Raw genomic sequence first — 17500 nt, 5'->3', positions numbered from 1 at the left:
GACTATAAGCTGAAATAAATTTCTTCCTCAAGTTGCTTTTGCTCTGTGCTTTGTACCCACGACAGAAACTTAAGCACATAGTAACATCAAATAAGCAACACCATTAAAGCCACCCATGAGAGTTATGCCTAATCATCTAATTATGCCCAGCTCCCAATATCATTACATTAGCAGCGGTGTTTCATGCTTGTTAGAGAGGCAAGAATTCAAATGATAACAATATTCTAATCGATGTACAAACTATTTTGTTTCCACCTTAATTTTTAAGAGGAGAAAAGGAAAGAGCATAAGAAAGGAACTTGGAAGGAAACGTTCTGATGATGAGAAGGAAGAGAATGTGGGTTAAAGAAATACGTTCAGAGAGAAAAATTGCACGAATATGTAGGCAGGTTGATTCACACTCTGTGACAAGTCAGGAGTACACACAAATGCTGATTTCCTGTCATGTGAGTATGGGGACATCAGGTTTTGGCATGGGAACATCTCACTCTGAAGCTGATCCCTTGCTTCTCATTCCTACAACCAGCAACAAAGACAGCAAGACCAGAATGCAGTGGTGGCTTTCCTTAAATATCCAGTGTCCATCTGTCCCCTGTGCTCTGTGTCTCCATCTCTGTCTCTCCTTCCTCTTCCTCTTTCTCCGTCTTACTCCATGTCCTCATTGATTGACCCTGAAGCCAATAGTCTTTTGAAAATTCAGCTCCTAGCCAGGTAGGTGGTGGTGGTGCAAGCATCTAATCCCAGCAAACTTGGTTAGCAAAGGCAGATGGATCTCTGAGTTTGAAGCCAGCTTGATCTACAGACCAAGTTCTAGGACAGCCAGGGCTACACCAAGAAACCCTGTCTTAAAAAAAAAGAAAGAAAAGAAAAAACAAGCAAAAATCCAGATTTGTTCCTCTCACTCTCTTCTGAAGAGACGTGGAATGATTCCCACTTCCTGCATTCCGAGTTTGGTTTTCCCTTCCAAGTTCCTGTGCCCCTGTTCCTTACAGCTGCTTATTATGCTTGAGCAGTCTAGTCTGCCCATAACACTCTCCTGCCTGACTACCCGCTGCTCATCCTTCCTTTCGGGTGAGATATTTCTCCACAGAACAAGATTCCCAGCTGCCCAATCTGGCTTAAATGTTCCTACTGTCATCTTTACTTTCTCTTGTTTTTTTTGTTTTTTTTTTTTCCCTTCTATGCTAGTTTCACAGTTGGTGTGTGTGTGTGTGTTCAGTCTTCATCTCCAAACTGTACCCTTGCAAATGTAGAAGATACACTGTCAAGCCTGTATCTTAGCAGTGTGCAGGGCATATGGTAAGCACACAAGACTGAGGAACATATGCTAACTGGTAAGTTGAATGAATATGTGCATGGGATGTTAAGAAGAGACAGTAAGTCTATACGAAGAGCACAATCCAAATACATTAGACTTCTGATTAGCCTGGGGAAAGTTTCCTAAATAATATGTGTCATCCGGCTTAGCTTAGGCTCAGTACCCTCAATCTGGAAAGATGGCTCAGCCAAAACAGTGCTCACTACACCAATGTAAGGAATGCATTCAGTACCAGGACACACATAAAAAGCCAGGCATGGTAACATGGGTTGATAATCCCAGATCTAGTCAGGCAGAAATGGGAAATGCCCTAAGGCTTGTCAGCCACCTTGACTATCCTCAAGGTACAGATAAGCTTTGTACAAAAACAAACAAACAAACAAACAAACAAACAAAAACAAAAACCAGGTGACCATGTCAACTGAGACCCTCCTCTACCCTGATTCACATCAGCCCATAGAACATAGAGTCTCCATAGAATAACTACTGGCCTAGATTTACTAGAAAAATCCCACCCTAGACTCCAGGGCCTAGTTTGGGTTCTGTTCCCTTGAGACGCATCAAGATATCCATCCTGACAGCTTTCTTTGGGATTCCAGCCTGGAAGACTAAAATCTCATACCAAAGACAACCAACAATGTAACAGATACCCAGGTCCCATCACAAAAACACAATGTGATCAACCAAGACAATATTCTGTTCCCCCAAATCACCAGTTCCACAGCAGGGTGCCCCAAGGAGAGTGACTTGGATAAAATCCAACCTACAGAGGATTTTTAAAGGAACAATGATAAGCACGCTTATCAGGTTCAGATGGAATAAAGAGGAAGGTAGACAAGGCCTGGCTGGGTAGAAAGATCATAAAGAAAATGTGAGCAAAATGATCAAACCCAAAAGAACACAAACAGATGGGCAAATGAAGTCATGAAGACAATGTGTGACATGAAGATGGAAATAAACAGAACTATTTCAGTTCTTCTATAGGAACTGAAGAAAACTCAACTGGAATGAGACAAAAAAAAAAAAAAATGAAAAAAAAACCCTCAATAGACCTAATAAAAATCTCATTGGGAAACTGCCTTAATAAAATACAGAAGACAGAATATCAAGGCTGGAAGACATGATAGGGAAACTGGATCATTCGGTCAAGGGAAATGATCAGTGTTTTAAAGTACATGAATGGAATATGGAGTAACACTGGGAACCCATGAAGAGAGGAGGTCTACCAATTAAGAAAAACATAGAAAACACACCGAAGAAGAAAAATCAAGAAGAGTCAAAACAATCCAAGAAAAAAAAAATATGGCAGGAGGAACCTCTATAACCAATTCCAAGTTACTCCAGAGCACAGTGTGGCAGTTTTAATGAGATGCCCTTCACCCCTAGGCTCAAATTTTTGAGTTCTCATTCACAGGTGGGTGGTAGCACTGTTTGGATATCTTTTGGAGATGTGGCTGGAGAAAACACATCCCCTTGGAAGCTGGCTTTAAGGTTTCAAGTCGTGCACCGTTCCCAGTTTGCTCGCTGCTTTCTGCTTTTGTTTTAAGATGGGAGCTCTCAGCACCCTGCTCTGGCCATCCTGTCTACTGCCATGCTTCTGGCTGTGATTTTGATGGACTTTTATCCCTCTGGAACGATAAGCCCAAATATACCCTTCATTCTGTAAGTTGCCTTGGTCATGGGGGTTTAATCACAGCAACAGAAAAATAAGTAATACACATAACCATGAAAACACTATGGTCTGGCACAAAATAGATCCATAGTTCAATAGAATAAAGTGGAATATCTGGATATAAATCCATGCAACTGTAACTACCAGAATTTTAGAGAAATGACCAAAATATACATCGGAAAATCAATATTATCTTCATCAAACAGCACAGGGAAACTTGGGTGTTATCCTGCAGAGGAATGAATTTGGATCTCTATATAACTCAACCCCAAATGGATCAGAAAGCTCAATATAAGTCTTAATAATATAAAGTTGTTAGAAGAGAAGTAAGGAGTATGCTTTGGTGTGTACATACAGGTGAAGATGTTCTGAATAGACCCCAGTGGAACAAGAAATAAGACGACAAGACCACCAATGGGCAAATGGAATCTGATGAAGCCAAAAGGCTTCTGCATAGCAGCTCACAGAATGGGCAAAAAAAAAATTTGCCAGCTCTACATCCAACAAAGGGACAGTAATAAGAACATACAAAGAACTCAAAAAACCCAAACGCCAAGAAGAAAATCTAATTAAGAGGTATCCTACAACTGAGAGAAGGTTCACAGAAGAAGAAGTACAAATGGCTAAAAAGAACTTTAAAATATATTCAACATCTTTAGCCACTAGGGAAATGCAGGTTAATGCCATCCTGAGATTCTGTTTCACCCTGGTCACAATGGACACCGCCAAGACGACTGATACCAGCAAGTACTGACATGGGTGTGAAGAAAGGGAGTTGATCTGCTCTGTTGGTGGAAATGTGGATAAGTGCTACCCCTTTGGATATTAGTCTGGAAGTTTGTTTAAAAAGAAGAAAGCATGCAAAACAAACCAACCAACCAAACAAACAAACAAAAGCAAAAAAAAAAAAAAAAGACGAAAAACCCCAAAAACCTCTTTAAAATAACCAGGTGACCCAGCCCTCACACCTGGGCACCTAAGCAACAGAATCTATACCTTATGGTAGGAATAACCATACAGTCATGCTCACTGGCTCTCTTCTCACAATGGTGAGGGAACGGAAGCAGCTCACATGCCCATCAAATGATGACTGTGCAGTGAAGGTGTGATATGTACACACGCAGGACTGTGATTCAGCTTGGAAGAAACACGAAGGTATGAATTTTCAGGCAAATGGATGGAACTGGAACACTTATTCTGAATGAGGTCACTTGGCCCCCACAGGTCAAACACAGAGTACTTTCTTTCACATGAAGATCTTTTTAATTTGGGGGGGAGGGTCTGACATGGAGGACCCCTGGAAGCCAGGAACCAAGGACAGAAACAGAGGAAGAGTACCTTAGAGAAGACGATAGAACACAGGCAAAAGTGTGCAAAAAGAATTCTGGGGGTGGTAAGGTTTGTGCAGGAGGGAGGTACAGGAGATTGGAAGGATGAGGGGGAGATTGGCAGGGATAAAGGGAGTGTAAAGAATCTATAGATAAAGCAACATGTGCTTCCTGTGTGATAACACCTTTACTATCATACAAGGATAACCTACTGCCCTTTGAGTGGATTCAAGAGTCTCTCCTTGGGAAATGGGGGTGAGAAACCAAATGCTCAGGACTGAGCCTGGCTAATACACTGGGTCTGGGGAGGTAACAGGCCCATATGTGAAGTATATTTCTGATAGTCAGCTAATGTGATTTAACACCAACATGCTTTCTACATACCTATTGTAATCCCTGTAGATAAAAATAGCCCACATATTTAATCAGAGGAGCCTGTTCTTACATTGAATGGTGGTGAAAGTAGAGACTCGTGGCTGCCAAGATGCAGAAAATTAGCAGTGGTTGTGGCCCTTGCCCTAAACAAACCTCTCCAAGATGCAGAGGACATGGTTGAACAGTGGGCAGGAAGTATGTGAGAGTGAGAAGAGAAGGTGATGGGCCAGGAAATAACATTCTGTAGAGTCTACATAGATACTGCCACCATTAACTCAAAAACAAACAAACAAACAAAAACTGTAGCTAACTGCACTGGGCCCAGTCAAAAACAACTCAGTCAGCAAAGAATAACAGAGGAAAAGAGTGCCCACAGGGCCCTCTTTCTTGCCTCTCAACTATTGGCAAGTTATAGAGTCTCGGAAGGGTAGAACTACTATCTCTAGTAGTGTGCCCACCCATCAGGCTCCAAAGGCCAGCTCCGAACACGTGGTCATGCAGATGGCCCTCATGAATTTAGTGGGTCTTAAGACCAAGTAAATAGATGATGAACTTGAATGAGAAGTTGATGGGAAGGGAAAGGGGTAGACAGGAAGCAGCGTTGGTAGGAGGACAGGGTTCTGAGTAATTGGTATGCATAACATACACCTATGATGTTTTAAAAGCAAACAGTCACAGATATCCCAAAGTAGATGGCTGCTAGAGGTTGATACCCAAGGTTAACATCTGGCCTCTCTAGGCATATGCATATATACGCATGCACCTGAAAACACACACACACACACACACACACACACACACACAAACACTCACTCAGAGATAGATAGATAGATAGATAGATAGATAGATAGATAGATAGATAGAGACTCAGAATCACAGTAGTTGGCAGTTTTTATTTCCAGCTCACCTTCCTTACATGGTTACTGTACATCAGCTGGTTCTCATCTTTCCCCCACTATATCAGTCACTCTTACTATTTCCTGGGAAGGGGAAAGAGGAGGGAAACACAGTGGAGCATGGTGGAGTCGTGAAATGGCCCTGAGAAGCTTATGGAAAACCAACAGAGATAAAACCTTACCTACAATACAGAACCCAAATGTCTAATACTTTTGATGGGTACATTAAAGGCTCTCTCTCTCTTGCTTGCAAATTTTAATAAGGCCCAATAAGATAAACAGAAAACAAAAACTGAGAATTCTAATTGTCTTCTTGAGGAAAGAGGGCCCCCACAGATAACTCAGAACTCAAGCGATTAAAGAATACATTGCTGAGAACCCAGACATTAAGAGTCCCTTCATGATGCCCGATTTCCTTTCTGCCCACATCCAGTCTTGAGCTATGGCAGCAAAAGCGTGGAATGCCCCTCCTCCAATTTCCTTTTTCAGGAGTGGGAGTCCCCTTATTGCTGAAATGTGCCCTTCCTATGGAAGAGAGCTACATGTGAGGGTGGAAGATGCAGCCTTCTGTTCCCACAGCCATCTCTGACTAATACCTTCTACACACCATTAATGTCTCATTTGCACAAAGGAAATGGGAAGTTTCTGCTGGATGGGTTAGACCCGGCCACTCTGATACCTGATTCTGCCTTCTGGTGGAACCGGACCCTGATAAGCATTCCACTCAGGCCCCCTGTGTAAATCCCACTCTCATCTTCTTATAGAGGGAAATGGTCAGAAATCCTGGAGAATTAAGGAGTCAATGGGACCTCATCATTTATTAACTAGTTCAGTTAATATCTTCTGTATCGTGAATACTTTACAGTTTTTAGGCATAATCTGAACTTGTCTTTGGGAGACAAAGGAGGAAGAGGCTGTGACGGAGGACTGGAAGGAATGCCGCTGAGATGCAGCCCGGGCACAAGGCAACAAGCTGAAGAGTCCCTTGAAGTCTTGTCTATGGGTAGCAAGTGTGCAAAATGAAATACTATTTTTCTAGCAAACGAGTTTCTGCTCCTATATGACATTCATACATATTTAACTGCAGTTGACTTCAATTGACCCAGCTACCTACGACCCCATTTAACATCTCTCCATTGTGCCAAAAGTGAGATTGGAGTTAAAACTAGAAAGTAAGCAAGAATAAGAGTCTGAGGATGTATCACGATATAACGACCATTTTGCAAGCAATGAACGCCGTGGCTATGACCGCCAAGGGAAATCTTGGAGTTGTCGGGTGCCTATCAATCTTTTGGCTAGTCCTGAGCTGCGCAGCAGATTGCTTATAAAACACTCAGCTGTTCCAAAATATCTACAGAAAGAGGGTCAAACATCTCTTTATTAAATTCTTGCTTATCTCGATGTGATATTTACTGCCAGAGAAACAAGTTGCATCTTCTAGGTGTACACGCAGGAGGGCAGCTATTCCTGTGTGAGAACAGCAACATTCACCAGGGAATGGGCATGTCAGCCCCTCGGAGGACATCAGCATTGTCAGCCATTCTTAAGTCAGTGGGTGAGGAAGAGAACAGAGAATCAATGTGAGCAGTCATCCAATTCTGATGTTTGGAATAAGGCTATTCATTTGCCCAACTCCTTGGTATGAGTTGGCTAAAGGATGATGAAAGAAGGGGAAATAAAACTACTTGGGAGCAGGAGGTAAAGAATGTGAATGAAACAAGTAGAGATGGATACCAGGATGAGCAGTGGGTGTGCCAGCCTTCCATGGTCAGGTAGAGCTGGACACCAGGATAAGTGGTGTCTCAGCCTTCCATGGTCAGATAGAGCTGGTTCTTTGGTTAAATGGTGTGCCATATCCATGCAACCCTCTGGACTATGGCATTTCACCTGCTCCATCTGTGCCTGTTCCTTGATTCTGCAGGTTAAGTTCACAAGTGAAAATGTTCTTTTCAACTCGGGATGTTTAAATCAATATGCTTCCCACTTCATTTGCGTAAACCCACTCAGTCACATTATACTTGCTTGAGATAATGACAACAGGATTTAGAATGTTATCTCAACTATTTGGTCTTTTTTTTTTTTTCTCTAAAACTGCTGAGTGCGGCTATCATATTTTTCACTGATCCTCTGCAGGTGTGCAGCCACAGCACCTGTGGAGGTCAGAGGACAACTTGTAGGAGTTAGGTTCTCTCCATTTACTGTGTGGTTCTGGACAATCAACCCCAGACTTGGTGGCAAATACCTTTACCCACCGAGCCATTTTGGTATCCCCTGGACCTCACCTTTGAAAGGGAACGTTTCCAAATAGATTACATCTTTCATTTCTTCTCTATATTGTCATGGTGGAGGCTGCTAAAGGAGTTCCAGAGTTCTTTCCTGCTGGAGAAAATGCTCAGTGAATCCCTCCTAGGGTAGAAGCTTGGCTTGTGACTCACTTCCAAATAAAAACTGTGGTATAGAGCACAGTGACACCACCTTTGTAACAATGTTCTTAAGGTTCTAGTTTCCAGCCTCACTTCTCCTGACTTCTCACTCTGTTTCTGGGTGATAAAGTAAATGTCTACAAAGCAAAGAGTAGAGTGAGCCCTCTGAACCATGGCTAGCAAGTAACTAAAGCCTTCAGATGACAGTCCAGGAGACGCTTAACTGTGCCAAGAGCCAGGGGAGATTGCAAGCAGATTCTCTGGAAGTGAGCTTCCTCTGAGCCCTCAGTTTTGCCTATAACCTTGGTTAGAGCATCACTTGGAGCATGTGATGTTCTCAGATGCCTGGCCTACAGACTCCGAGATAATGTATATACACCACATTAAGTTGCAAATTTGCAGTAATCAATATTAGATATAAATAGATAAGGAACATAACATGAAACTATTAGATTATAACAATCACTACTCAGCATAATTATAAAGGTGTCTTATCAATAGATTGGTTTATATTTAAGAATTGTTTTTTAATCGAATTGAGCTAGTCAGCTTGGCTTACTGCCATGGTTATGGTAATTAATAATCTACAATGACATTAACATAATCCAACACCCTGGGAAGTTCAGTTTTCAGAAAGAATTCTAAGATTATGTTTGTTAAATTTAGAAAGATAACTTAGAAAACCTACGACTTGGAACAATGCAACAGGTTGGGATGGGAAGTTAATTATTATTTAAAGGTTGGATAAATAACTCCTGGGTTGGATGCGAGTCAGCACCATCTTCTTATTCAGTCTAAATATGGACTTGTATGGAAATATGGATAGTGCTTAGGCAAGGGCTAGTTGGCACAGCAACTGTCTTCTGAATTACCATCCACTGATTTGGCAGCTTTGGTGAACGTTAACAACCTAAGCAGGCGACATCCCATTGGGCCACTGTGTTTCATGCACTGCAGGGAAACCGGCACCAGATAACAGTCACAGTTAGAGCATATTTATTTTCTCTTCCCTATCAATGAGAACAGATATGAGTTGGGTGAACCAAATCGTTTTCTCTATGCCAGGACAGTGCAAACACAGATGAATCTACATAGTTGTTTTTTCCCAACTTGGCATTCATGCCTTTTAGGTGTAAGGGACAATGAGCCACTTTTAACTGGATAGGAAGTGGGGATTTTCACAACGATGCCCAAATACTGGGAACAGACACCCAGTGGATCTTCTGGTATATCTCTGAGCGTGCGGAATGTGGGCGACAGCTCCGCAGACATCAGTATGACAAACGTAGTTTGGTCTGTCTCTCAGACAGCCAAGCATTGATGAAACAGCCTGGCATTTTCAACTCCCTGAGGGTGAAACTCAACAGGCCCGGAGTCGAGGAGCTCACCCATCTGCATTCCTTGGTTACAGTGGGATCACACTTGGCAGGAAGGGCTGAAACAACTTGTGTGAAAAGAACTACCTCCGGTTCCATAGGAGAGCTAAGGCTTGGACTGGCCCTGGCCAGTAGACACAGGTTTAGAGCAGAACATGCAACTAAGAGAACCGGCTTCATCTAACATCTAACGTCACAGAAAGAAATTTCCTGCCACATAGCCTACAGAGTCACTTTTATGGATTTGGGGTTCTATTTAACTGCTACCTGATTAGCAACTTCCACTTGCTTTTGTCTTTGTTAATTAAAAAACAAAAACAAAAACAAAAAACAAAACAAAACTAAAAGACCCTCATTTGTATCTCAGATTCATATTAACCCAGTCAGTCCATCTGTAATTAGATTCTTTTTGTTGTTGTTTGTTTCTCCACAAGAATTACTGGCAGTCATAACTCGCCGATTCATCTTATCTGTACCACTAGAGTTCACTCTGTCTGACAATGAGAGCCTGGAAACTGTAGGTGATTAATAAATACCATGATGCACAAACCCAGGGGATGGTTTCATCAAAATCGTGGCTTGTTCATTGCTTTCTTGGTTAATTTCAGGCTTGGTAACAGGTTCCTGGCTTGTGCTGTTGAGTCTGAGCAGAGGCCAGAGACTTCCAGAACTGTCATGGTCTCTGGTGTCTGGGACCAAAAACGGATCACAAAAAGTGCTCATCTGAGGGGCCTGGTTGATCCAGATGCACTGTCTGGCCCAACTTGGTCTTCACTCTCCTTCTAGCCTCTGCAGAAGAGATAAAGGGTAGGCCCTTGATCGGAGGCTCTCCTCTGATTGTTTTCCTGGTCCCTCTCTTGTCCCGCTTGACTACCCTAATGAATTATCAGAAATGAATTTCTCGAAACAATTTACGGTTGGCAGTTCATTGGAGGCTGTGACTGTGTGTGTATCTGGGGACACAAGTTGTAAATTCTGTCCTTCTTGCCTGCCATTGGCTGTAAGTTTTGGCTTTAATGGTGTCATTACTTGCGAGCAGTTCCAGGAACACTGTAGAATGAAATGGCTTCATCAACACATCTGTTTGACTATTCCTAGAAACCAACTCTGGCCAAGACAGATGAGGTATTCTTGACCCCCTCAGAAGCCACTCCCCTCCCTGTGTGCCACCCAAAAGCTTCTAGGACATATTGTGAAAGCAAGGCTCTGCTTGGGCTCAGTATAAAACCTCCTGGTCCTGTCTGCTTGATGCTTATTTCCTAGGTGTCATCTTTGCTTTCCCTTATCCATTTCCTTCCCTCGTTTCTCACCTGAGAACTATAGACAGAGCTGTTCACCCCACCTATGACTCAACGAGATGAGTACAGTTAAAAATGAGACCCTTTAACTGAATCCCATGGCCCCTTTGTGCCAGTCAGGCTTTCATCATCATAATTAAACTCCAGAAGCATCCAACTTTAAGAGAGCAGGCTGATTTAGTACATAGTTTGAGATGGTCTAGGGAATGCATGGGTCGCATGGGCCCCACAGATCCCGTGGCTCTCATGGATCACATGGGTTGCATGGGTCTCATGGGTTTGTGGATTGAATGGCTTACGTGGTTTGTATGGGTCACATGGGCTTTGTCCTTATTTGGGGACTCACATCACAGTAACCATTCAAGAACAAAGCAACAGTAAAAGTGGCCAGAGTACATATCCTGTAGGCAAGTTTGCCCAAACATGCTGTGTCGCTCAATAATTATTAGCCTTTATCCACTGGTGACTCCAAGAAGTTATCCCTAACAAATGGCAGACAGTATGGTATATAGGAGCCACTTGCTGGGGACCACAGTGCTAGGATGCTCAGGGCCGTGATTGTGAGGATAACTTCTAAATGCTATGCACACGTAAACTTGGCCTTCTGCAATTCGATTGCAATAAGAATGTCCTACTCTTTAATATCCTTTAAGCCACCAAAGATTTTTATTTATGCTTTCTGGTTGAAGAAATCATAACTCCTGAAATAATTTAGTTCAATATACAGTCATGCCACCCTAATCTCATCTAAAATATTTTATTTTAAATTTCCAATTCTTGTTTTGAATTCGCTAACATTTGCTTATTACTTAGAGTACAAGGTGGTGGCTCACTTGGGCCTTTGTGCTGTTGGGCTGACATCTGTAAGTCTTTTCTCTGGGATATTCAAAGGATCTCTTATCTGGAAGGTTAAACTCAGATACTAGCATTCTGGGAGCTCATTGTGGGGGGATGGCTGAGATAAACAGCATTCTCTCTATAAATCTATAGTCTTGTCTTATTTTTAATGACAGTATAGTCATTCGATGGAGGCTGGCAAGCCTGCAGCAGAGGTCCCTGTAATAATCACTGCCCACCCTCTGCTTACAGTTTGGGGTGGTTATAGAGTAGAAGAGGGGTGCTGTGGGGAAGGGGGGTGAAATTTTCCTTGATTTTTTTTCATTTGTTTTGTTTGGTTTGCCTTGAGATTGGTCTTTCCTCAAAATAAAGAACGGAAGGAGTGAATGGAGAACACCAGGAGATGATAAAAGTTGTGAAGACAGTCTGTTATCAGGGCTCTACAGGGATGGGCTGTGGAGGGATCCTGGGCTTTAGCTCTGGGATGCTCATTGCAACGGTTTCAGAAAAAGTCACTGTTGAAACAGAGTGGAAGAACTTTTCAAAGTGATGTGGCCATGGCCACCACTCTAGTCTTTTGTTTCCACAGATGGATGGGGAAGAGAACATGGCGGTTGTCCACGTGACTCTTGCTCATCAGGTGGTTGAGGCAGCTCTGGTATGAGTTTCATAAGAGTAGGGGATGTGGAGGAGAGGGCCTTCCCCCATGACTCTAAGTCTGAAAATATCTGTAGTTTGATTAGCATAACTGGGTCTCATCTGCTACATGTCTTATATAATTTACTCATACAGTTTTGTAATTATTAATTATTGTAATTATGCTTCTCTATTCCTTTTCCATTGCAAAAAGTCATCCGGCCATCCTAACCTCTGCACGCAAACCCTTCTTTACTAAAAACATTTCCATTTTTGCACTTCTCTAACATTTCTTCTTTTTTTTCTATTTACTTATGCCATTTAACTTGTTAACTTGATTTAATAGCATGAGACATAGCAGCACTAACAAAAAAAAATCATTTCATCTAAAGAGAAGTGAGTCAAAGCTGCTGTATATGCTCAGCCCAGGGAGTGGCACTCTTGGGAGGTGTGGCTTTGTTGGAGTGGGTGTGTCACTATGGGCATGGGCTTAAGACCCTCACCCTGGCTTCCTGGAAGTCAGTCTTCCACTAGCATCCTTCAGATGAAGATATAGAACTCTCAGCTCCTCCTGCACCATGCCTGCCTGGATGGTGCCCTGTTCCCACATTGATGATGACAAACTGAACCTCGGAACCTGTGAGCTAGCCCAAGTAAATGTTGTGTTTATAAGACTTGCCTTGGTCATGGTGTCTGTTCAGAGCAGTAAAACACTAAGGCAGCTGCATACAGAGCATAATACAATTAATTAATATTACTTATAAATACACTGTTAGGCTGTTAGGCATTGTAAGTTTCTAGGGAAATCCCATAGAAAACATAAACCAGTCAAAAGAATCTTCGTGAGTTTTACATGGTCCAGAGAAAGACATTTGATAGCCGTGCCTTTGGTTTTCAAATGAGTGCAGAGAACAGATATCAAGTAGTAGCAGATAAATACAAGACATCATGAAAATGATGGCTATAACATCCAGCAAAACTCAAACAAAGGTGCTCTGTCAAAACCTTGTGTTGTCAGAGCTGCTGACTGAGGTATTTTAGGTGGAGAGCCCTCTGCACAGATAAGTTTCCTGCTTGCCAGGCCCACTGAAGGCATTGTGGAGACAGGTTGCCTTCTTTAGTTAATCAAATGTACAAAGGGTTCTTTGTTTTCGATGTTTTTCTCCCTAATTTTGTTGTTCTCTTTTCTGACTGTTACAGAGTCAGTGTACCAAGGACTGGGGAGTTGGGAGACATTGAGATAAATAAATATACTCAGGCATTTGTCTCCCTAAATAACAACGGCAGCGAACGGTTACATTTTCTAAAAGATGGGGGGAGCAGGAGGAATCTAGTGGTGTGAGCTGGACTGAGATTTACAGCCGTGTCCAAGACTTCAGCCAAAGCAGAGGGAAAACGTATGGAGAATCTCAAAATGGCAGGTAGGAGGGACCTTCCACTTCAGTCAGAGAAAAAGCACCAGATTCTCTTAATAAAACTTTGTTTTTATTAGAAGCACACTCCAAAATAACGATGAAAGTAGGAAAATGGCCATAATGTCATCGTGGCTTACTATCACCATGAAGTATCACTTACTGTCCAAAATTGTACGCACCAGGCAGTGCAGTAAATTTGTGGGAACCAGCATCTCTTGTGCAGGCATGTGAGAAATGTAGGAAGGCTAAGTCTCTAGGTGTGATAGTTTCAGTCTTAAATCCCCACGGGCTCAATTCGAGGCACTGGAGGGACATGTATGTGCAAGGAAGGGGTAGGAGATTTAAAGAGTGTGACCTATGGGGAGGTTGTCTGGCTGTGGCAAGCCAGCTTTAACATGTCTGTCTATCAAAGCCATAGCCTTTCCCTGTCCACTCTGTCATGTTCTAAATCTCACAGGGTGGGGGGTCTTTGCTCCACCAAGTGCTTCTGCTGTGATGCATTCAAGGTCAAAAAACAACAGGGCAAACTAACCCTGGATGGAGACCTCAAAGACTGTGAGCTAAGACAAACCCTCTGTTTCTAAAAGTTAATTGTTTCAGACTTGTGCTATAGAAATGAGTAGCTATTTACTAAGACACAGGAGTGCCTCAGCTCCTCTGCTATGTGTGCATGTGGTCGACCAAGTTAGAGCACATAACTGCACTTCCTTCTGTTTGAGCTAGTTTCTTTTCAGAAATCGCTCATCTTTCAATCGCTCAGTGTTCAGTTCAAGGCTGATTGACCCCAGAGGTGTGTTCAAATCCCTTGTGGAGAACTATCCTCCCTGACTTGTGTGTACAATGTTTTTGGCTTTATTTATCTGTTTCCAGATTTACCTGAGGTCCTACCACACACAGTGTGTTTCATCTGCCTTTTTAGCTCCAGTGCCCGAAATTCTGGAGGAGTTTAATAATTCTTCGTTGCTTCTGAACCAGAGAACCTGTAAGAAGGCGGTGTATCCAAGGGATATAGATGCTGGTATGGCTTGTCATTCACAACAGGAGTGTTCCACTAGTGCCACAGGTACGCACACTACTGAAGATTTCCTGGGAAACTGTGGAGATCTATCCTCCCCCACTCCTCAACTCAAAATGACCCTGTTGATCTGCCTGTTTGATCTCTCTAAAGATGGTGTAAGAGGAGACAGGGCCAAAGATGCACGCTGATTCTTGTCACGACCTTGCTGGCTACACAGAAACACATGGGCCTCTCACACTGAACTGAAAAACAGTCTGCCACTATTGAATAAGATATGATAGTGCAAAGTTTGGTGGTACCATTTTTAGGTCTTTTCCTTTAGAGAGCCACTGAGAGCTGACACGTTTTCCTGGATTTTTTTTTTTTTTTTAAGGTTTGAACCACCATCATCTTTATAGGTCCAGAGCCCAGCCTATCTGGAGCCAGGGACTCAGGTAGAGGTGTGTATGAATTCAGCCTCAGGAATCTCCAGTGGTTGTCCTAGCCCCAGGAGTGATTGGGCTATCATGTATATATTTTATATATCATGCATGTACATACCATCCATTCAATCATCAAGCATGGACCACCATCCAATTATCAGTCAGTCATGCAGAGTTGTAAGAAAAAATATAAAGCTGAATTTCTATGAGCTTTAGGTGACCATTCGACCTGGTTGAACAGAGCACCCTACTCATAGGTAGATAGAACAATGTATGAATGTTTAGGATTACCTTGGTCTATCTTCAGACATTTAACTTTAGCCTTTTTACCCAATCTAGTATTCTTGTGACTACTGGGTAAATCCCTCAGCATGTATGACTACGTTTCGTGGACCTCCAAGCATCTCCCAACCTTACCACTCTACTGCAAGATGACAGCTGGGACTTGTAGAAAAGATGTTGGCCCCTTGCTCTGGTCTGCCTGCCTGATGTCCCCACTTAGATGTTTGTTAAACACATTTGTCTGTGTAATTGCTCTTCAATTATAAAATCTCAGTTAACTTTTTCCATTTGGAATGTAACCTAAATTCGAGTTCTCAGGCCTTGGTGAATCAGAATAACACATAACTCAAAGTAAAACATTTGACTTTAAGAAAGTTTCTATTTTATGTCAACAGAACTGTAGGGAAACGGAATAATTATTTTTTCATGTGTTATAATTCAAATGCCCACCTAAGATGCTTTGAGTCATTATGATGCTTTATACTAGAGGAAATAGATGAGAAGTGGTTCCTAGCGACATCTGGATGATACAGATGAGAGTCTCACTCTGAATGTGAAGGCCTAGCCACCCCCCTCTGCTGCCTGCCCCGGGAGTGGGTGAGATGGCAGCCTTACCTTTGGATAGCTCTCCCCAGCCTTTCCTGAGCCACAGCTACCCTTTTAGGCTTCTCATCCCTTCAAAGATATTAGACTGCTAGAAGGAGAGGGTATGCTTGGGACCAGAGAATTAAAAACAGGAGCTCAGGGGACCTCCATCACGGAGGTGTTCCTGATCCTCGAGCCATTCCAACTCACCCTCCTCTTTGTCTCTCACCAGCTCTCCTTTTGACAAGTAGTAGGGAAGAGGTTAAAAAAAAATCCTCGACACTCAAATTTATTGCTATGTTTTAACTTCTGAGGATAGCAATAACAGGATTCTCAGAATTATTTTTTTTTTCTCCACTTTCTTGAATGGAAGCATGTGCTTGAAGAATTGATTTGTCACTGTCTGATTTTAAATTACTGCCTGGAAAACAGTAATCACATCCCTTTCTTGATTTCAGCCAAGTCAGAAAGCAGTAGGTAGGTGGCACGATCATCCTGTGGTGGGAGATTCAGTAGGCTCAAGGATTTCCTGTCACAGGCGTGACAACTCAGATGACTTATTGTCTGACCCATTTTGATTAACCCAGTTGCTGCTTTTAAGAACCTCCACACATGTGTTTATATATGAGGATAAGGTTGATGGCTTACATTTTAGCTCAGTGTTCTAGGGACAATTTCAATAGCTTTGGGATAACATATGTCGTATTTTACAAACCTGTGTAAACAGCAAAGTCTCTTTGCTCCTCTTATATACTAGATGGTTACTAAAAATCCCACCATGGGGTTTCTACCCACCTTTAACCATTTATGTTCCCAGATAAGAGCACACACATAGCCTTTATAGTTTTAAATATGCCTTAGGACAGCACAATAGCTGGGCAGCTGCCTACCTTCCATGCTACCTTCCCATCGATAATGCCAAACCATCACTTACTCTTTACCATGTTCCATCTGGGCTGCTCTTAGCTCCTTTTGGTCATGTTTTCTTTACTCCTACCCCCACAGAGGTTCTCTGTCTCCATCTCCGCCTCCGCCTCTGCCTCTGTCTCCATGTCTGTCTGTCTCTCTCTCTCTCTCTTCAACACACTTACAAAAGTGGGACCCCATGACTCTGCAGCATTTATGTTTTGTTGTTTGTTTGCTTGCTGGTAATAACGAAGAAATGCAAGGATGTGTGACACCTTACAGCACAGAGCTCTTACAACTCAGGGCACTGCCTAAACATCCAATGGAACAAAACAAGAACAGTTCTAGGAGCTAAGAAGATGTTTGCTGCGCAAGGTGACGGTCTGAGCTTGGTCCCCAGTGCTCAGGTGAGGAACCAAGTATGGTATCATGGTCGTGAGAAGAATCTAGTGAACTGTATGCACACTTCTTTTATCCATCTTAGATTACGGGATAAAGACTACAGCAGCATTCTCTCATGCAGATATTTAGGAACTCACAAAGATCAAGTAGAGAACCCACATAAACCCACAAGAAGACAGAAAATTGTTTCAACTCCTTTAGGTTCTGTGTGATCAAATAACCACTATTTGGAGATCTGTTGGTAGAATTTCCATCCATAATAAACCTGATATACATATACACATATATATGTATATAAATATATATGTATG

Source organism: Mus pahari, chromosome 18, assembly GCF_900095145.1.
Source record: "Mus pahari chromosome 18, PAHARI_EIJ_v1.1, whole genome shotgun sequence".
NCBI classification, from domain to species: Eukaryota; Metazoa; Chordata; class Mammalia; order Rodentia; family Muridae; genus Mus; species Mus pahari.
The sequence above is the reverse complement of the archived record's forward strand: the minus strand, read 5'-3'. Positions refer to the sequence as shown.